This window comes from Taudactylus pleione, unplaced genomic scaffold (assembly GCF_031769625.1).
Source record: "Taudactylus pleione unplaced genomic scaffold, aTauple2 ptg000864l, whole genome shotgun sequence".
In the NCBI taxonomy this organism is placed as follows: Eukaryota; Metazoa; Chordata; class Amphibia; order Anura; family Myobatrachidae; genus Taudactylus; species Taudactylus pleione.
Window position 1 is genome coordinate 1,451,267 of NW_028285266.1, and position 23,441 is coordinate 1,474,707.

A 23,441-nucleotide genomic window follows, 5' to 3' on the forward strand; every position below is an offset into this window, starting at 1 on the left:
TTTAATGTTGTACTTTACAAAAACCATACAGTATGTATATATAATATATTTGACTTTTAGTCATTAATAGTAGAACTAATGTTGTTACAATCATAATGTAACACCATAAATCATCCAAAACATTTAAGTATAAAAAATGACATTAAAATGCCTAAAAGTAAATAAAAAATAAATAAATTGGACTTCATGAAATGTTTATCTAAATGGATCCGTGTCTCTGCTCACTATCCAAACAATAAATAAATAATGTAAACAACAAAATATACTATGGACTCAAAAATTGAAAGAGCAGTACATGAATTACTATATATTGTAATTAATTTGCATACACATGATGTCAATAACTGCATGACATTCACAAAGCACCACCTGCCATCTTTCTTTGTCAAGTGTGCCACTATTGCTTGACTGACAGAATATCACCTTGATATGAAATGTTTTTGTTTTACTTCATTTCATTCTATCACAGTTATGTTGTGCAAAAAGATTATTGAAAATATGACACATTTGTACATCTATTATATACACAGTAACAGCTGCATATTCTCCATAAGAGCTACATTTGCAGAAGAGAATGTGCATGTCTGCAAGCTCCATTCATATTTCTTTGCTTTAGATTTCCTTTCATTGCTAATTTTCTCCCTTCCTCAATTGATAATACCAATGCTAGTGCAACAAGTCTGCATTTTCAAAACACAACTCATATACTGCAGATTTGGCTTACACACTAAAGTATGACAAAAGTTGTTTAAAAATATAGGAACTGTAATAAAAATAATGTAAGTAGATCCTGCAGTTTACTGTTTAAGAATATTTTTTAATTTGCACTTGTAATAATCATCAGTGCAAAATATTATTGTATACTCTCTTAATAGTGTATGTGTTTACTTGAATTCCTGTGTGTAAGATATGTTAAAGACAATTAGGATACAGGAAAGTAATTATTCGTATTACTGCCCCTCACCACAGAGATCTCTCTATTGCATATATAAATATACTGTATATGTTGCTACTGTATATATGTAGAAGTATAATTAACCACTTGCCTGGCACAGTCATATAAGATATGACCATACCAGACTGGGCTTTACCTGACATGGTCGTATCTGATACGACCAGTCAGAAAAGTTCAGTGGGCAGCTGCTGGAAGATGATCTTCTAGAAGCTGCCTGGCTCAGAGGGACCTTCCAGTCCCTCAACACTCTTCAATTTTCCCTGTGTGCCTGATTGATCAGGCAGCCCAGCAACCACAGCACCCACACCTGGCGACTGCAGAGAGCAAAGAGCAGTCACCGGGAATATAGAAACCAACAGCGCTCTCTCAGCACTGTCATCCTCTCCCTCCCCCATGCCCTGCAAGCGGCACCCACACCTGGTGGCTGCAGAGGTCAGAGCAGCTGCCGGGGAAATATAGAGCAGAACAGCTCTCTCACTGTCATCCTTCCAATTCCCCCTGCAAGCGGCAGCCCAGCAGCACACACACTCAGCGGATGCAAAGGTCAGAGCAGCCGCTATGGAAATATAGAGCAGAACAGCGCTGTCGGTGCTGTCATCCTCCCCCTTCCCCGTGCAAGTGGCAGCCCAGCAGCACCCACACTCGGCGGCTGCAGAGGTCAGAGCAGCTGCCAGGGAAGTATAGAGCAGAACAGTACTCTTGGCACTGTCATTCTCTCCCCCCTGCCCTGCAAGTGGAAGCCCAGCGGCACCCAGCAGAAAATGTACAACAGCACAGCACAGTTATGGCACTGTCATCCACTCCCTGCCCCCGCACTGCAAGGGTCAACCTGGCGATGGCCCACTGGCGGCTGCAAAGTGGATGGAGCAGCCGCTGGGCAATCAAGGAAACACTGCGGTCCTCATCTCCCTCCCCCAGCCCTGCTAGAGCCCAGTGGAACATGAGCAAGCTCTACCCCTCAAGGTTTACCCTGCCTACTATATATATATATATATATATATATATGTATGTGTGTATGTATATATATATATATATATATATATATGTGTGTATGTATATACAGTATACAAGAAATAAGTGGCACTCCCAGTCCAAATAATCAGAGAAAAAACAGTGCTTTACTGTGCAGCATTTTGGGGTCAGCCCCCCATTGTCAGGACGCACGAAACATTGCACAGTAAAGCACTGTTTTTCTCTGATTATTTGGACTGGGAGTGCCATTTATTTCTTTTACATGTATGTGGAGGGGTATCACACCCTAAGGTGAACACCCCAGCAAGCATTTGGAAGGCTCTGCAGCAAAGTGAGTGCCTGTATTTTTATGTTATATATATATATATATGCATATGTATACAGTATATGTTTGTATATACGTCTGTGTGTAATATATATATATATACACACATGTATACACTATAGATGGCAGCCCCCACCTGAGGTTTCTCAATCAATGTTTCTATTGATGGCCATCACTACGGTATACCTTAAAAATTGGCATTTTTATGGTATACAACGTTTTCATTTTTTTTTTTTTTTTACAAAATCATGTTGGATAACTCTTAAAAAGCTGTTCTTGATCTAAATCAATCATAAAGAAACCCAACAATTTTGGAGCAGTTTTTGGAAAAAGAATTCTTCAGTTAAGTGGTTAAGTTATAATGATTCTATAACATCAAAAAATAATAAATTCTATAACATCAAAAAATAATACAAATTGTATTACAGCAAAGAAGTTATTATAAGTGTTTGTATATAGGAATATGAATCATCAGACAAGGAACACCTTTCATTGAGAAGTTATTTGTTAAAATGCGCATGCTCTTAGGATTTCAACAACAGTTACATACACCATATCATCCACATTGCAGTGGGAAAGTGGAGAGATACCATTCTATTAAAAACAAACTTTTCAAAGATCTATACAAGTGTCCAGAAGTTCTAACATTAGTGTTGCACAACCAAAGAACAAAACCCAGAGGACAATTAAATATTTCCACTATAAGACTGTTACTGTTTTTTTATTTTGACCAAACCCCTGGAATTGATTTGACAGTGATCTCTAATCCTTCAGTAATCAACTTAAACAGGTTCAACAAATTGTGACAGGCACACAACCAGCTGCAATCATGGTGGCTTGTCATTTACTCCAACCATAAGTCACGGTGATGCTAAGAAATATTCTGTAATTGGCAGGCTGTTACAAAGTTTATGGAAGGTCCTTAATAAGTGCTCCAACAGCTATGAAAGTGGTGGTTATCAGCTTCTAAACAAGAGTCAGCACAAGATACATTTGAAACCTCAAAATATTTTAACTGAAGAAGCTATTGATCTGAGGCACAATAATCCAATGGATATCTGTTAACTCTTATCATAAGTCAGTTCCTTGAGATGATTATGTGAGTAAAAAAGAAAAAATATGAGAGGATGTTGTTCAATTGGCCCCCCAAACAAATAAATGACTCGGGATGTGCATTGTGTTTTGGACTTTGTTTATAATCTTGATGATTCACTTCTGATTTGCAATTCCTACAGGTACCACAGATATCAAAAGAGACTGAATAAAACAAAAGATTTGTTGAAGATGAAAAAATAATATGGTCAGGATAAGGATAAATTTAAACCCTAATTGGTGTATTTTAAATAATGTTAAGATCTTATTACAATATATTTTTGACTGTTGGTGTCAACATATGGTAGCTCTCCCATTTGTGTGTCCATTTATATGATTGGGAATATGGTAACAGGGCAGCTGTAAGGTGGAAAAAAGTTAAATATAATTTTAAGATAAGTATATTTTTGTTATACAAATTGTTTAAAGGCCCAGGTTGATGTTGAAGTCATGCATACAATAATGATACATTTATGAACTCAAAACAAGCATGTTGTCTATCAAATTACTCTAATTTGAAGCCCGTATATAGTAATGGGTTGTTGTGTTTTTATTTTAACCAACAACACATTTGAGTGTATTTTTAGAAATTGATGCACTGTAAGCTGGATAATTCAAGAAATCAAACTAGACATTTATTTGCATATTTTTCAGTGTACTATTCTAGGTTTGCAGAAATTCACTTCCACTGGGATTTTATTAGGGGTATAATGGCTGGATCAGTAGATCAATGTATTTTGTCAAATGTAGAACCCATAGTTAGAGTTGTTAATGAATATTCATAGTATCCTAGAAATAGAGAACTGTGAAGAAAACAGAAAAGACATTTAAATGTTCAGATGGAGAAAGAGCTCCAGGAACTTTATTTATTTTGTCAATGATATACGGTATGTTGAAGAAACAGTTATCACAAATACAGTATGATTAATTTAATGGGTACCATATTAGAGGAAGTGATTGTGGCTGTAAATCAGACTGTTGAAAAGGTATCAAAAGTGAGGGAGGTGGCACTTCAGAGTAGGATGGCTTTAGATCCATAGCTTGTGCAATTATTGGATAGGAGGGTAGTACTTATTTAGATGACAAAGAGGGTGAGATTTTTGAATGCTTGAAAAAGGTACAAGATTTGCAGAAACATTTGAGGAACTTGAGAAATGATGCATGGCATCAATTTGTATGGTTAGTTAAAGTGTTATCAAAGATGTTTAGTGGCTTTTTGCAGTATGTACAGTATGTAAAGGTGATTTTGACAGTTGAAGAGGTTAAGTGATAAATAAGTGCCTTCTATCATTATGTTCAGGTACAGGAAACTGAATGTCCTCAACTACAAATCAGAAATTATAGATGATAAGTTTTAACTCATACAAAGTACTCTCTAGGTATCACCACATCTGCTTTTTAAGTTTTAGAGACTCATGTTCTGAATGGCAAGTTCTGGCTGTAAGCCTAGTCCCAAGTACATTCCCTTTTCTTTCTGTTTTATGTTACTATGGATTCACCATAGAATATTCTGAAATTGTAGATGGTGATTTGTGCTACAGGAAGATAGATTGATATGAGAGTTACATCTTAATGGAACCTAGAAGCTATGTTGTTCAGGGATAATGTTAAAAGAATGTCTGTATAAGGATTTTCTGTGTGAAAGCAGCATGTTTAAGTCCTTTAAACTCATAACCAAACTGTTTATTATAAGTCAAGCAATTTCCTTCTATACCACAGCACTATATGATGGCTATGGTAATACTAACGACTCAGAGAACTAAAATCTTGAGATCTGAACATAGATATTTTATCTACTAATCTGATTTTTATATCCAATATGCAACAAATCACATTAAATATTATTGGTTTAGATTTAATGAAGTAATTAACATAATGTTTGCTTAATGGTTTGATCTAATGTGATTGGTAGTTATTAACATAATTTGTAGATAATGTTTTAGTATATCAGTCAATGTCTGCACTTCATCCCTTTAGTAGAGTCTCAAAATTGGTTATGATCTGAAGGTGCTACTTTTGTTTGAAGAGTTCATATGCAAATTAAACAAACCTTCTTTATTCAGACTGATGTTTTGCACTATTTCCACAGCAAAAATGTTTGTAATTGGCCCCACATTGCAGGCACAGAAAAAAATGAATATATTCACCCGAATACATGCATATTCTTTTGAGCCAACTACCCTTATCTGTATTTTTTACTTGATACCTGTTATAAACATCAATGAGCGCTTGCACCAGCCCTATCTATGAGAGCCAAAATGCAGCCATGGCCAAAAGTTTTGAGTATTGTTTTACACAGAGTTTGCTGATTCAGTGTTTTTAGACCTTTTTGTCAGATGTTACTATGACATACTGAAGTCAAATTATAAGCATTTCATAAGTGTCAAAGGCTTTTATTGACAATTATATTAAGTTTATGCAAAGAGTCATATTTGCAATGTTGACCCTTCTTTTTCAAGACCTCTGCAGTTTGCCCTGGCATGCTGTCAATCAACTTCTTGGACACATACTGAATGACGGCTGCTCATTCTTGCCTAATCAATGCTTGGAGTTTGTCAGAATTTGTGGGTTTTTGTTTGTCCACACGCCTCTTGAGGATTGACCACAAGTTCTCAATGGGATTAAGGTCTGGGGAGTTTCCTGGCCATGGATGTTTTTTTCCCCGAGCCACTTAGTTACCTCTTTTGCCTTATGGCAAGGTGCCCTGCTAGTAGTTGACCATTAATCTAGTGTGTGATGCTGCATCCAGGGCCACTATCAGGGGAGTACTGTCAGGCCTCGAGTGCCGGGCCCAGAGAGAGCAGAGGCAGAGGGGGGTCCGGCTGGCTGTGGTGCTGCACCAGCAGCCATGGAGTATAGACAGTGTGTGCTGCATTGCAATTACAATTATGGTGCCAGCCACAAGCCAGCTGGAGCTCGTGGACCGGCAGCCAATCAGGAGTGCCCGCAAGCTTTAATTGGCTTGCTCCTGTGCCATTCAATCAAAGCTCCTGGACCTTCAGCCAATCAGGAGTGGACACTTCTGATTGGCTGCCAGTCTGTGAGCTTTGATTGGCTCAGGGATGGCGCCATATGTGAAATGCCGGTGGGTGCAGCAGCACAGTTCTTCCAGTCACAGTGCCACTCTTTACAAATATGGTGCCAGTCGTGAGCCAGCCAGAGGTCACAGACCTGCAGCCAATCAGGGGCGTCTGCTCCTGATTGGCTGCCGGTCCGCGAGCTTTGATTGGCTCACGCCCAGCGCCATCTAATCAAAGCTCCTGGACCCTGAGCCAATCAGGAGTGGAGGCTTCTGATCGGCTACCGGTCCATGAGCTTTGATTGGCTCACACCGGGTGCCATCCAGTCAAAGCTCCTGGACCCTCAGCCAATCAGGAGCAGACACTTCTGATTGGCTGCTGGTCTGCGAGCTTTGATTGGCTTGGGCCCGGCACCATATGTGAAATACCGGTGGGTGCAGCAGCACAGTCACATTTCCACTCTCTAGTCTACATATATGATCCTGATATGCAGTCAGCACTGATTCCGGCTGCCAACTGAAGAAGCACAAACCAGGTACTACATAGTGCCTGACCTTTCCCTGTGCTCCCAGTCCAGCCAGCCCTCCCTACCCTGTCCCCCCTCTCTGCCATGTCCCCCCTAGTCCAGCCAGCCTTTCCGGTCCCCTCCTAATCCAGCCAAACTTCCCTGACCTGTGCATCTCCTCCCTAGTCCTGGCCAGCTGTCACTGTCTTGCCCCCCCTCTCAGCCCTGAGCCTACCCCCCAGTGCAGTCAGCCTTTCCTGGCTTTTTATGTGGGTCTAGCTTTTTCAATGTATTTTATGTGGTTACGGCTTATTTATATATAGAAATCAATCTCCTCCCTCTCCCCGGTAGGGGCCCTGTCTACTTTGTCAGTACTGGGCCCCACAATTTCTGATGGCAGCCCTGGCTGCATCCAAATACCCTTAATGCTGTATTTTCCTGGGTAAGTGGCAGTAATATGTTTGGATGTAATAAAGAAAAATAACTTTATCAGGCATTGAATAACTAAAAGTTATTATTCCAAACTTCTGTTAAATAAATAGCATTTGGTAGCATTTGATTAAATAATACTTTATTATATATGAAGCCATAGTGCAAACTAATAAGATAATAAGCAGCTGTGATTATTGGGAAGGTATTAAAAAACATATGTTTATACTGTATGTATATATATTTATATAGTTTATGCAAAAGTTTGTGCCCTTATGGCCAAATTGTAAACCGTACTGTAGTTATGCTTCAAATTAACACAAATTAATACTGCTGTAGACAAATATGTCATTATTATTAACCTTTACTTATACAGTGTAGCTCCTACACATTATGAAGCATATTCTCTCTGTCGGCAACATCGAGTAACATCTGACCCATACTCACAGTTAAGGAAGGTCAGACCTCAGTTAGGAATTGCTGACTTCTGCATACACTCAGGCCTCAGGCTGCATACGGTATCATAGTGGATAATTTATGCATGCCCATGCAATGCCGTCCCAATGCACTGGCACGCCTGCATTCACCCAACCACTCCCCCATCGCCACCCACAAACGACACTTCCTGTCAATCACTCTGAGATGGGTCTGCATACCCTCTGTGATCGCAGTCCCGATTGCAATAGCTAGCTTGTGCATGTGCACTGTGATGCATATGAATTTGCAGTACGCAACATTCACCAATTGCACGCATTTAAGCAACTGCAATCCCTTGCTGAATCAGGCCCAGTATAACAATTAAGACAACTTGATACATGTTTATTTAGTTTCTGATACATCTAGATTACTGTCGTGACACACTATAACTAAACCTAGATTTAGAGACATAAATACATGGGGGTAAATTTACTAAGAATCGAGATAGGTCGAGATAACAATCTCGGGTGTTTTTAGGCATGTTTTTCATCTCTAAAATTTAATCTCATTTGGATTTAGCCAATGAGAGGCTCCTCCACGTGGGTCCCAGCCAATGAATGGGCGCTAATGGAAGCCACCTCTGATTGGCTGGTGCCCGGGGGACTGAACTCATTAGCAAAACTGTAACAGCATACTGATATATGCTGTTACAGTGTGTCTGCCCACAGAATAGGATATCTGTGGAGAACATCGCGGGACATAATGGTGAGTATTGGCTTTTTCTTTCAGGTTTTTCCCATGGATACTTTACATTGACAAGTGGATGTGAAAATCTGGCAGCAGGTATGTCAGTGTGTGTGTGTATGTATGTGTGTAATAAAACTTTAATTTCATGGTGTGTGTAGTGATTCATTTCTTTACAGGTGAACTACAGGTGCCAGCAGGCCTTTAATGCTCTGTACCAGCATGTGGGGGAGGCTTGCTGGCACCTGTAGTTTGACTGAAAAGACAATGTTGATTTTTCTAATTTTACACAACACCGACACTATCAACCCACCACCCACTGCCCAGGGGTGGCGTGGATAGCCCTGGGCTATCAGCCTAGGACAGGGGTGCCCTGTAGAGGGGTAACCCTTGATTGGAGGGGTACTCAACTCCCCAGGGATCCCTGGCCTGGGCTGGGGGGCCCAGTGAAAGGGCTCCCCTGGCTGTGGCATCAGCCACCTGCTAGTAAGGGTCCAGGGCTGGTTTTAAATATAGGGGTACCCCTACACAATTTTTTTGCCCCTGTATTTATAACCATCCCTGTCCCTGCTGCCTGGTGCTGGTACCTGATTTACGGGATAACCCTATTCATTTTGTTCCCCATAATTTTAGGTACCAGGTCAGGCTGGCAAGTCCGGGGCTGGTTAGTGTTTTGGGAGGGGGACCTCACGTCATTTTTTTTTTAAATAAACAAAAATTATTACAGGTACAACACAAGCAGCCTGCACATATCTCACTGATATGTGCACGCTACTAGCTCGGGAAAAAACACTGCAATCTCGGGTCAGTTATCACATCTTCACTTGTAATGCGGGAGAGAAATCTCGATTTGCTTCACCATCGGAAAACTCACTTTCAGCTAAACTCACTTCTTAGTAAATTTGCAAAACCAAAAAAACTAAACAAGCTCGAGTTTAGGCGATGCAAATCAAGATTAAAATAAAAAAAACTCGACCTATCTCGATTCTTAGTAAATTTATCCCATGGAGTGAGAACTTAGAACTCCTAAAAAAAAAGACTCCATATGGTAAATCCAATAATATAGTTGTGACTTGTTTAAGAATCTGAAATAGTTTTGTATAAGTGTAAAAAGAAATCCACAAAATAAGGAAGATATGTACATGAATTATTCTTACTAGAGGCTACCTACATATTGGTACACAATATTCCTTGAACTGTGAAAGTCAGTCCTCTGTCAATAGGCTGACTAAAATTATTTAATAGGGTTACGATACAACTATAATTATAATTAACACAGGTACAGAGCACAGCCATATTTTAGTTTTCACTTTTTGACTCTTTATTATTTTGCTTCGCTGTTTTATATAATATTATGATATGACTATTAAAATATCCTAATAAAAGTTACATTTTAGATATTTTGTGCTGAATCTATGCATTAATCGTGCGCACTCTGGGCCTGATTCAGAGCCGCTCGTAAGCGGCTGCTTGTTCGCTCCGAGCGATGTTTGCCCAACTGCGCATGCGTACGGATCGTTATACGCATGCGCGAACCAGTCATTTCAGTCGAAATTCATGTGCTCGCAAAATAGCGAATGCCTGATAATTTGAGTGACAGAAAGAGGCCTATGTGGGTGGTAACGGGGGAAGGTGCTAGAAAACGGGGAGTGGAGATCCGAACGCAGGCATGCTTAAAGGTCAAAACGGGCATTTTATGGGTGTGCATAATTAAAACAGCAGCGTCATTGACCATGTCACTGGGTTATTTTATAGTCAGAACTGCTCGCAAAATTGTGGTAGGAAAAACCAACCCCAAGAATAACGAGCATACCCTGGTCGATGTACTCGATTAATCTAATAAATAGTGGACATGACGTAGGATGCGAGCGGCCAGGGGGCGTATTTTTTCAAAAAACGACCGCAAGTTTGGTTCGCTCGTTCAGACCTAGAGGCGTGAACAGACCGCAAAGAGCGAACGGTTGATTTGAATAGCCACCCCTATTTTCTGGATGAGCGAGCGCTAATTGCGTCCAGCTCTGAATCAGGCCCTCTATTAGAAGACTCCTTTTCCTTGTTTGTTATTTAATTTGTCTTGTCTCCTAGAGTAGCACCCCACTTAGAATGTGTGGTTATATATGGATGATTAAAAGAATGGGCGACTCTGCTTAGAATCTGCTTTGGTGTGATCTTTGCTCATTGCATTATTAATTTTGTCAGATGCCAATTAACCTACCAGGAAAAACATACAAACTCCCAGACAGATAGTGCTCTGGTTGCAACTGTACCCATGGCCCCAACTGTGCCATTGTTCTGAATTTTAATTAATAATTACTAGCTCTTATTTGAATATACCAGATTGGATATTGGTTCCAAATGTAGTCATACTTGTATGTGGGGGTGTATTAATATGGTCTGTGGATGGGGATGGTGAATTAAGATTGTGTGTGGTGGGTGGGTGTATTAATATTATCTGTATTATATATGGATCACTGTTGTTCTCTGATGTGGGTCACTGCTGGTCTCTGTATTATATGATAGTCAAACTACTCTCTATTATATAGTGGTCACTGTCATACTTTCTGTATTATTTAACAGTCAGGTTGATGTTCTTTTTATTTTATGGCAGATACTGTGATGCTCTCTGCATTATTTAGCAGTCACTGTGATGCTCTCTATATTATATGACAGAAATTTTTGCTCTCTGTATTATATGGGAATCACTGCTACTCTGCATTATCAGGCAGTCACCCTAATCTTCTCTGCATTATATGGCATGCATTTCAATTTTCTCTGCATTATATGGCTGTCACTGATGCTCTCTACAGTATATGGCAGTCAATTCGATACTATATGTATTGTATGGCGGTCACTGTGATGCTCTGTTGGTGGTGAGGTAGTGTAGTACAGGCAGCAATTCTAAGCCATTGAGTCTTTAGATAGTGGAGACTGCATGCTCCATTCAAAAGTGAAGAACCACAGAAAATTTGCAGCAGGCACTGGCATATTAATGTACTGGGATTAAGAATGGGGATTTCCCTCAGCCTACATATATTTTATTCTTTACAATGTTGACAACTGTATTCAAGCAATCCAAGGTTAACTACTATGTAGAGAGGGGGCGCTGAGCAAAGTTTTTTTCCTGGGTGATTGAAAGCCTAGCTTTATCTGGGTCTTATGAGCTGCAAATGCAAACTTGACCTTGTAGTGTGAGGGATGAGATCACTCCTCACACTACATAATATGTCAAAGAGAAACAATAATAATAATAATAATAATAATAATAATAATAATAATAAAACAAAACAAAACTAAGCAAAATTTTATTCAATAATGCAATTTGTATCAGACTGCGCTAATATAAAGGAATCTACTGCAAGATAGCAGACTTCACATGCATACATAAATCAGTCATGGCTCCAAAATAGGAAATATGTACTAATTTGTTAATATATTAATTTTTAATCCGATATTTGTTCACAATTAAAAATACACAATCTATAGACAAATACAACTCACATTATTCAAAATATACAATACACAAGACAATAAACCTCTATTGAGTATATGTATCTACACTAAAAACCACTTTGCTACTTGTGCATGATATGGCATGAATATTTGAAATCAATACAGAGGGTAAAATGCCCAGAGCAGTCCAATTAGAATATTGATCATGTGTCCACCATACAACAGTTGAATGTCATATACTGACTTGCCAGCTGAATATTGAAAATTCGCTGTGTTGAAGTAATACCTATCCGTTGTACAGGTCAGGTAATATAACGTTGCGGTGAGCCAAAAAAAGATGCCAATTTCTCCAGTGATATAAGGTAATGCTATAGCAAGTATGGCTAGGCACAAACAATCATACCGTCTCCCTTGGCTCCTGCTGCGCAGATATGTAATCCTCAGCTGTCCTTAATACAGATGAAGCGGTGCAGCGCAGCTGTATGTAATGGGAGCTTGTTTGTGGCTACACAAATGGAGGCATTTGTGGGAGGCACCACTGACATCACCAGTGATGTCAGTGGAGAGCTTCCTGCTCTGTTAGAGCAGAAAGCTCTCTGGGGCTTGTGATGGACAAGACCCTACTACAAGGGTCTCGTCGCAAGCCCAGATGGTCTGCGATGGTCCCAACCATCACGACCATCACCTAGCCACTCGCAACAGCTGTGGGTGGTCACCCACAGCTTAGCAAGTGGCCAACAGACTGGTGTAAAAAAAACACCGGCACGCCCTGATTCAGAGCGAGTGCTCGCTTTTTGCGAGCGCCTCTGAATCAGGCCCAGTATGCAAATGGTGAGGTTTTGCTTACAGCACATGCACAGAAGCAAATTTACACAATTTTGTGTATATCCGTCCTATTCTGAGTCAGAACTTGTCAGGATGTGGCCTGGGATTGGCCGATACTCACCTCTGTGCTGGTGTCCTTGGGCTTAGGTGTCCAGACGCTGGGAGTAGAGGTGAGTGGTGACTGAGCATTCTCCCTGGGGTCCGCTAGGGCTTCCATGCGTGCATCCTGGTTTCCGGGGTGCCGGGCATGGGCGCAGCCATGTTGGCTCATATCACCTGACTAGTCTCTCCCAATGATAGTCCTGTGGTCACTCAACTGATCCTCTGATCCAATGATCATCCACCCAGGGGTATTTAAGTCTGACTCCAGGAACAAGTAACTTCTGTTCAACTTCTTTGTTCTAGTGCCTGTGATACCAGTGTTGCTCTGTGCTATTCCTTCAGAGAGTTGCTTCAGCCTGCCCACAGTTCTCCAGTTTCCAGTATTAGCTTTCATACTAATCTCAGTCTGAGAGATTAGTTCTCTCTCAGTATTCTACCTTTCATGTTTTCTATGTCTGTATGAATTGCAGCTTTCTGTGCTACTGAGGTGTCAGATTACCTGCTAGTACTAATTAGCTCCCAACTGCCTCTTTGAGCATTCCCAGCCAGTCTACAGCTCTGTGTTTATCTGTGTATATCTGCACCTGCATATGTAACATTCACAGTATATGCCTGTCTACATCTCTGTGTATTTCTGTGCAAATCTGCACCTGCTTTGTTACAATTCCCAATATATGTGCCTGTGTCCACTTCTCTCTGTGTCTCACTATGCTAATCACTAGTTAGCTCACAGCTGGTCCTCCCAGCACATTCCCAGTATTTGCCTTTGTCCATTCTGCTCTGTATCTTGTCTGTGCAAAGCAGTACTAGCATTTCTAGCACTCCCAATATTTGCCTTTGTCCACTCTGCTCTGTGTCTTGTCTGTGCAAATCAGCACCAACATATTTAACCATTTCCAGTCCATGCCTGTGTTCTAGCATTCAGATCCATCTCCAGAGTTCTAGCATTCTGTTCACCTCCAGTATTATAGCATTCATTATAGTCCCGGTCTTCTGCCATTCCCAGGTACCTGTCCAGAGGGCCATGACCTGCTCACTTGGTGCAGCAAAAACCAAATCCCAATTGGAGGGGTCACTGGAGAAAACCACCAAGTGAGTTAGACTCCGCGCCTCTGGGCAGGTCTAGCCAAACCTGGGTTCGGCCACAACTAGGAGACCTAGTCCAGTCACTCCCATAGTCACCCAAACCCCCTGGTTCACCATCCTCCACAGAGGAACACTTGCACCAGATCATGACAGAACTTGGCCAGATCTGTCTTTCCATGAAATAGGTGGTTTCAAGGCAGGACCTGGGTAACAACAAATGCAATAGCATGCAGCTGCCCTGACTTGTGGGATTGTCATGGGAGTGTCATGGGCTTGTACATAATGTATCTAATTTTAGATGTGTATGGGGGGCTGGTATCATAAGGCTGGTGCAAGTGCCAATAGCAATGATGACAATTGTGGCAATCAGCATAAAGTCAATGGGCGGCACAGCTTTCCACTTGAAAACACATATAAATCCCTGCATTATCAGCAGTCAATTTTATTAAACACATTTATATATAATAATGTTAAATATTGCCTTTACATGTTCTTTAAGTTATTATGATGCACACCACTTCGTGATACATAAATGTAATCCAAGACACTGTACTTTGATCTTACTCTTAATCTTATTTTCATTATAAGTGTAATTTCCTATTTTATATTGAATTGGTATAACTGTATATTGATGTTTAGTCTTATTTAATCAGTATTTGATATGTATTATTTTATAGATAAATACTGCATTTTTGCTGTAAATATAAATGTAATATTATAGATGTAATGTTTCTTGATCCATTTATTAACAAGCTAAGCAGTGTAATGTGCTGCCCCTCATACTCAATATTCCCCTCACCAATGATACTGTAAATAAAGGAAATCCAGCATGGGATACTCATCTGCGGGGCCCTCAGGCTTTGTAAAGATCCGGCCACCCACACAAAGGAGAAGACCCTGACCTATCCAACGTTGGGTATGCACAGATCCCTCCCTGTACCCAATTATTTTATTCCCTAAGGACTATTTGAATGTTAACTTTTAAATTGTACTGCAGTGACCTTTGGAGGGCAGTGCATTCAGAATTGAAACCTTGTGTTGGTGCCAACCACGTATGCGCATTGTAAGGGGCGGTACTCTCTTTCTTTGTGCAAAAAAATCTTTTGGACTTTGGAACTTCAAGTAATCGGACTGCACAACTATTTTACTTTAATACATCACATACTAAATACATACAGTATGAGAGAGACTATTATAGAGGAATAGATCCCCAGATACTAAACAGTACAGTACATCCATCAAATTACTAAGCAGTGACAAGAAGCAAATTAGTGGTTGATTTAGTGCATAGTTAGATATAAATAATGTGGCCATGACATTATATTTTGAAATGTTAAGTAACCCTTCACCATTTGCCCAGCAGAGAGCAGGTATTCAAGCTTCAAAAAGGTGACACTAAATACTACTTTATCCACAATTTATCTTGAATCTCACTATTCATGCCACAGTCAGGGACATAGCGTGGGCAGAATAGGTGGAGTTTGTGCTTTGGATGCGCGTTAGATGTCTTGATAATTTTTCCTCAAAGCTTGAAATAAGCAGCCTGTTCAGACCACCCCACTGCTCCCAATCCACATACTACCCTGACTACACATGCCATTCCAACACTGCTCCCCCAACACATACTGCCCCCAACACCATCTCCCACTCCACATACTACCCTGGCTCCACATGCCACTCAGACACTGCTCACACAACAGATACTGCACCAACACTGCTCCCACAACACATACTGCCCCAACACTGCTCCCACTCCACATACTGCACCAACAGTGCTCCCACAACACATACTTCCCCAACACTGCTCCTACTCCACATACTGCCCCAACACTGCTCCCACTACCCTGACTCCACATGCCACTCCTACACTGCTCCACATTACAAACTGCTCCCACATCACATACTTCTCACACATCACATACTGCCCCAACACTGCTCCTTCTTCACTTACTACCCTGACCCCACATACTGCTCCAACACTGCTCCCACATCACATACTGCTCCAACACTGCTCCCACATCACATACTGCCCCAACACTGCTCCCACAACATATACTGCCCCAACACTGCTCCCACATCACATACTGCCCCAACACTGCTCCCACATTACATACTGCCCCAACACTGTTCCCACTCCACATATTACTTTGACTGCACATATTGCTCCAACACTGCTCCCACATCACATATGCCCCAACACTGCTCCCACAACACATACTGCCCCAACACTGCTCCCACAACACATATTGCCCCAACACTGCTCCCACTCCACATAGTACCCGGACTCCACATGCCACTCCAACACTGCTACCACATCACATACTGCTCAAATATCATATACTGCCCCAACATGCTCACACTTCACTTACTACCCTGACCCCACATACTGCTCCAACACTGCTCCCACATCACATACCGCTCCAACACGTTCCCCCATCACATACTGCCCCAACACTGCTCCCACATCACATACTGCCCCAACACTGCTCCCACAACACATACTGCCCAAACACGGCTCCCACTACCCTGACTCCACATGCCACTCCTACGTTGCTCCATATTACACACTGCTCCCACTTCACATACTGCTCACACATCACATACTGCCCCAACACTGCTCCCACATCACATACTGCCCCAACACTGCTCCCACAACACATACTGCCCCAACACTGCTCCCACAACACATACTGCCCCAACAGTGCTCCCACAACACATACTGCCTCAACACTGCTCCCACAACACATACTGCCCCAACACTGCTCCCACTACCCTGACTCCACATGCCACTCCTACACTGCTCCATATTAGACACTGCTCCAACTTCACACACTGCTCAAACATCACATACTGCCCCAACAATTCTCCAACTTCACTTACTACCCTGACCCCACTTACTGCTCCAACACTGCTCCCACAACACATTCCACTCAAACACTGTTCACACATTACATACTGCTCCAACACTGCTCCCACATCACATACTGCCCCAACAATGTTCCCACATCACATACTGCCCCAACACTGCTCCCACTCCACATACTACTCTGACCGCACATATTGCTCCAACACTGCTCCCACAACACATACTGAGCCAACACTGCTCCCACTACACATACTGCCCCACTTGACTTACTACCCTGACCCCACATACTGCTCCAACACTGCTCCCACATCACATACTGCCCCAACACGTTCCCACATCACATACTGCTCCAACACTGCTCCCACATCACATACTGCCCCAACACTGCTCCCACTCCACATAGTACCTGGACTCCACATGCCACTCCTACACTGCTCCACATTACACACTGCTCCCACATCACATACTTCTCACATATCACATACTTCCACAACAAGCTCTCACTTCACTTACTACCCTATCCCCACATACTGCTCCAACACTGCTCCCACATCACATACCGCTCCAACACGTTCCCACATCACATACTGCTCCAACACTGCTCCCACATCACATACTGCCCTAACACTGCTCCCACATCACATACTGCCCTAACTCTGTTCCCACATCACATACTGCCCCAACACTGCTCCCACATCAAATACTGCTCCAGCACTGCTCCCACAACACATACTGCTCCAACACTGTTAACCACAACACATACTGCCCCAACACTTCTCCCATAACAAATACTGCCCCAACACTGCTCCCACAACACATACTGCCCCAACACTGCTCCCACTTCCCTGACTCCACATGTCACTCCTACACTGCTCCATATTACACACTGCTCCAACTTCACATACTGCTCACACATCACATACTGCCCCAACACTGCTCCCAATTCACTTACTACCCTGACCCCACATACTGCTCCAACACTGCACCCACATCACATACCGCTCCAACACTATTTCCACATCACATACTGCTCCAACACTGCTCCCACATCACATACTGCCCCAACACTGCTCCCACATCACATACTGCCCCAACACTGCTCCCACAACACATACTGAGCCAACACTGCTCCCACAACACATATTGCCCCACTTCACTTTCTACCCTGACCCCACATACTGCTCCAACACTGCTCCCACATCACATACCACTCCAACACTGCTCCCACATCACATACTGCCCCAACACTGCTCCCACATCACATACTGCCCCAACACTGCTCCCACATCACATACTGCCTCAACACTGCTCCCACAACACATACTGCCCCAACACTGCTCCCACTTCCCTGACTCCACATGCCACTCCTACACTGCTCCATATTACACACTGCTCCAACTTCATACACTGCTCACACATCACATACTGCCCCAACAATGCTCCCACTTCACTTACTACCCTGACCCCACATACTGCTCCAACACTGCTCCCACATCACATACTGCTCACATATCACATACTGCCCCATCACTGCTCCCACTTCACTTACTACCCTGACCACACATACTGCTCCAACACTGCTCCCACATCACATACCGCTCCAACACGTTCCCACCTCACATACTGCTCCAACACTGCTCCAACATCACATACTGTCCTAACACTGCTCCCACTCCACATAGTACCTGGACTCTACTTGCCACTAATACACTGCTCCACATGCCACTCCAACACTGCTCCCACATCACACACTGCTCACATATCACATACTGCCCCAACACTGCTCCCACTTCACTTACAACCCTAACCCCACATACTGCTCCAACACTGCTTAAACATCACATATCACTCCAACTTGTTCCCACATCACATACTTCTCCAACACTGCTACCCACAACACATACTGCCCCAACACTGCTCCCACAACACATACTGCCCCAACACTGCTCCCACTACCCTGACTCCACATGCCACTCCTACACTGCTCCATATTACACACTGCTCCAACTTCACATACTGCTCACACATAACATACTGCCCCAACACTGCTCCCACTTAATTTATTACCCTGACCCCACATACTGCTACAACACTGCTCCCACATCACATATGCCCCAACACTGCTCCCACAACACATACTGTGCCAACACTGCTCCAAAAAAACACATACTGCCCCACTTCACTTACTACCCAGACCCCACATACTGCTCCAACACTGCTCCCACATCACATACTGCCCCAACACTGCTCCCACAACACATTCTGCCCAAACACGGCTCCCACTACCCTGACTCCACATGCCACTCCTACGTTGCTCCATATTACACACTGCTCCAACATCACATACTGCTCACACATCACATACTGCCCCAACACTGCTCCCACATCACATACTGCCCCAACACTGCCCCCACAACACATACTGCCCCAACAGTGCTCCCACAACACATACTGCCTCAACACTGCTCCAACAACACATACTGCCCCAACACTGCTCCCACTACCCTGACTCCACATGCCACTCCTACACTGCTCCATATTAGACACTGCTCCAACTTCACACACTGCTCAAACATCACATACTGCCCAAACAATTCTCCAACTTCACTTACTACCCTGACCTCACATACTGCTCCAACACTGCTCCCACAACACATTCCACTCAAACACTGTTCACACATTACATACTGCTCCAACACTGCTCCCACATCACATACTGCCCCAACAATGTTCCCACATCACATACTGCCCCAACACTGCTCCCACTCCACATACTACTCTGACCGCACATATTGCTCCAACACTGCTCCCACAACACATACTGAGCCAACACTGCTCCCACTACACATACTGCCCCACCTGACTTACTACCCTGACCCCACATACTGCTCCAACACTGCTCCCACATCACATAATGCCCCAACACGTTCCCACATCACATACTGCTCCAACACTGCTCCCACATCACATACTGCCCCAACACTGATCCCACTCCACATAGTACCTGGACTCCACATGCCACTCCTACACTGCTCCACATTACACACTGCTCCCACATCACATACTTCTCACATATCACATACTTCCACAACAAGCTCTCACTTCACTTACTACCCTATCCCCACATACTGCTCCAACACTGCTCCCACATCACATACCGCTCCAACACATTCCCACATCACATACTGCTCCAACACTGCTCCCACATCACATACTGCCCCAACACTGCTCCCACATCACATACTGCCCCAACTCTGTTCCCACATCACATACTGCCCCAACACTGCTCCCACATCAAATACTGCTCCAGCACTGCTCCCACAACACATACTGCTCCAACACTGTTACCCACAACTCATACTACCCCAACACTTCTCCCATAACACATACTGCCCCAACACTGCTCCCACAACACATACTGCCCCAACACTGCTCCCACTTCCCTGACTCCACATGTCACTCCTACACTGCTCCATATTACACACTGCTCCAACTTCACATACTGCTCACACATCACATACTGCCCCAACACTGCTGCCAATTCACTTACTACCCGGACCCCACATACTGCTCCAACACTGCACCCACATCACATACCGCTCCAACACTATTTCCACATCACATACAGCTCCAACACTGCTCCCACATCACATACTGCCCCAACACTGCTCCCACATCACATACTGCCCCAACACTGCTCCCACAACACATACTGAGCCAACACTGCTCCCACAACACATATTGCCCCACTTCACTTTCTACCCTGACCCCACATACTGCTCCAACACTGCTCCCACATCACATACCACTCCAACACTGCTCCCACATCACATACTGCCCCAACACTGCTCCCACATCACATACTGCCCCAATACTGCTCCCACATCACATACTGCCTCAACACTGCTCCTACAACACATACTGCCCCAACACTGCTCCCACTTCCCTGACTCCACATGCCACTCCTACACTGCTCCATATTACACACTGCTCCAACTTCACACACTGCTCACACATCACATACTGCCCCAACAATGCTCCCACTTCACTTACTACCCTGACCCCACATACTGCTCCAACACTGCTCCCACATCACATACTGCTCACATATCACATACTGCCCCAACACTGCTCCCACTTCACTTACTACCCTGACCCCACATACTGCTCCAACACTGCTCCCACATCACATACCGCTCCAACACGTTCCCACCTCACATACTGCTCCAACACTGCTCCAACATCACATACTGTCCTAACACTGCTCCCACTCCACATAGTACCTGGACTCCACTTGCCACTCCTACACTGCTCCACATGCCACTCCAACACTGCTCCCACATCACACACTGCTCACATATCACATACTGCCCCAACACAGCTGCCACTTCACTTACAACCCTAACCCCACATACTGCTCCAACACTGCTGAAACATCACATATCACTCCAACTTGTTCCCACATCACATACTTCTCCAACACTGCTCCCACAACACATACTGCCCCAACACTGCTACCCACAACACATACTGCCCCAACACTGCTCCCACAACACATACTGCCCCAACACTGCTCCCACTACCCTGACTCCACATGCCACTCCTACACTGCTCCATATTACACACTGCTCCAACTTCACATACTGCTCACACATAACATACTGCCCCAACACTGCTCCCACTTAACTTATTACCCTGACCCCACATACTGCTCCAACACTGCTCCCACATCACATATGCCCCAACACTGCTCCCACAACACATACTGTGCCAACACTGCTCCCAAAACACATACTGCCCCACTTCACTTACTACCCAGACCCCACATACTGCTCCAACACTGCTCCCACATCACATACTGCTCACATATCAAATACTACCCGAACACTGCTCCCACTTCACTTACTACCCTGACCCCACATACTGCTCCAACACTGCTCCCACATCACATACTGCCCCAACACTGCTCCCACTTCACTTACCCACAAACTACTCCAACATTGCTCCCACATCACATACCGCTCCAACACTGTTCCCACATCACATACTGCCCCAACACTGCTCCCACATCACATACTGCCCCAACTCTGTTCCCACATCACATACTGCCCCAACACTGCTCCCACATCACATACTGCTCCAATACTGCTCCCACAACACCTACTGCCCCAATACTGTTACCCACAACACATACTGCCCCAACACTTCTCCCATAACACATACTGCCCCAACACTGCTCCCACAACACATACTGCCCCAACACTGCTCCCACTTCCCTGTCTTCACATGCCACTCCTACACTGCTCCATATTACACACTGCTCCAACTTCACATACTGCTCACACATCACATACTGCCCCAACACTGCTCCCAATTCACTTACTACCCTGACCCCACATACTGCTACAACACTGCACCCACATCACATACCGCTCCAACACTATTCCCACATCACATACTGCTCCAACACTGCTCCCACATCACATACTGCCCCAACACTGCTCCCACATCACATACTGCCCCAACACTGCTCCCACAACACATACTGAGCCAACACTGCTCCCACAACACAAATTGCCCCACTTCAATTACTACCCAGACCCCACATACTGCTCCAACACTGCTCCCACATCACATACTGCTCACATATCACATACTGCCCCAACAGTGCTCCCACTTCACTTACTACCCTGACCCCACATACTGCTCCAACACTGCTCCCACAACACATACCGCTCCAACACGTTCCCACCTCACATACTGCTCCAACACTGCTCCAACATCACATACTGTCCTAACACTGCTCCCACTCCACATAGTACCTGGACTCCACTTGCCACTCCTACACTGCTCCACATGCCACTCCAACACTGCTCCCACAACACACACTGCTCACATATCACATACTGCCCCAAATCTGCTCCCACTTCACTTACAACCCTAACCCCACATACTGCTCCAACACTGCTGAAACATCACATATCACTCCAACATGTTCCCACATCACATACTGCTCCAACACTGCTCCCACAACACATACTGCCCCAACAGTGCTACCCACAACACTTTCTGCCCCAACACTGCTCCCACAACACATACTGCCCCAACACTGCTCCCACTACCCTGACTCCACATGCCACTCCTACACTGCTCCATATTACACACTGCTCCAACTTCACATACTGCTCACACATCACATACTGCCCCAACACTGCTCCCACTTCACTTATTACCCTGACCTCACATACTGCTCCAACACTGCTCCCACATCATATACCACTCCAACACTCTTCCCACATCACATACTGCTCCAATACTGCTCCCACATGACATACCACCCCAACACTGCTCCCAATCCACATACTACTCTGACCGCACATATTGTTCCAACACTGCTCTCATATCACATATGCCCCAACACTGCTCCCACAACACATACTGTGCCAACACTGCTCCCAAAACACATACTGCCCCACTTCACTTACTACCCAGACCCCACATACTGCTCCAACACTGCTCCCACATCACATACTGCTCACATATCAAATACTGCCCCAGCACTGCTCCCACTTCACTTACTACTCTGACCCCACATACTGCTCCAACACTGCTCCCACATCACATACTGCCCCAACACTGCTCCCATAACACAT

At 44.0% G+C, this 23,441-nt stretch overlaps 1 protein-coding gene across 3 annotated transcripts in view; it reads right to left on the reverse strand.

The window, feature by feature from the left end:
• Positions 1-23,441, reverse strand: part of KCNIP1 (potassium voltage-gated channel interacting protein 1) — a 557,205-nt gene that overhangs the window by 134,094 nt on the left and 399,670 nt on the right. The gene's annotated exons all lie outside the window — the stretch shown is intronic.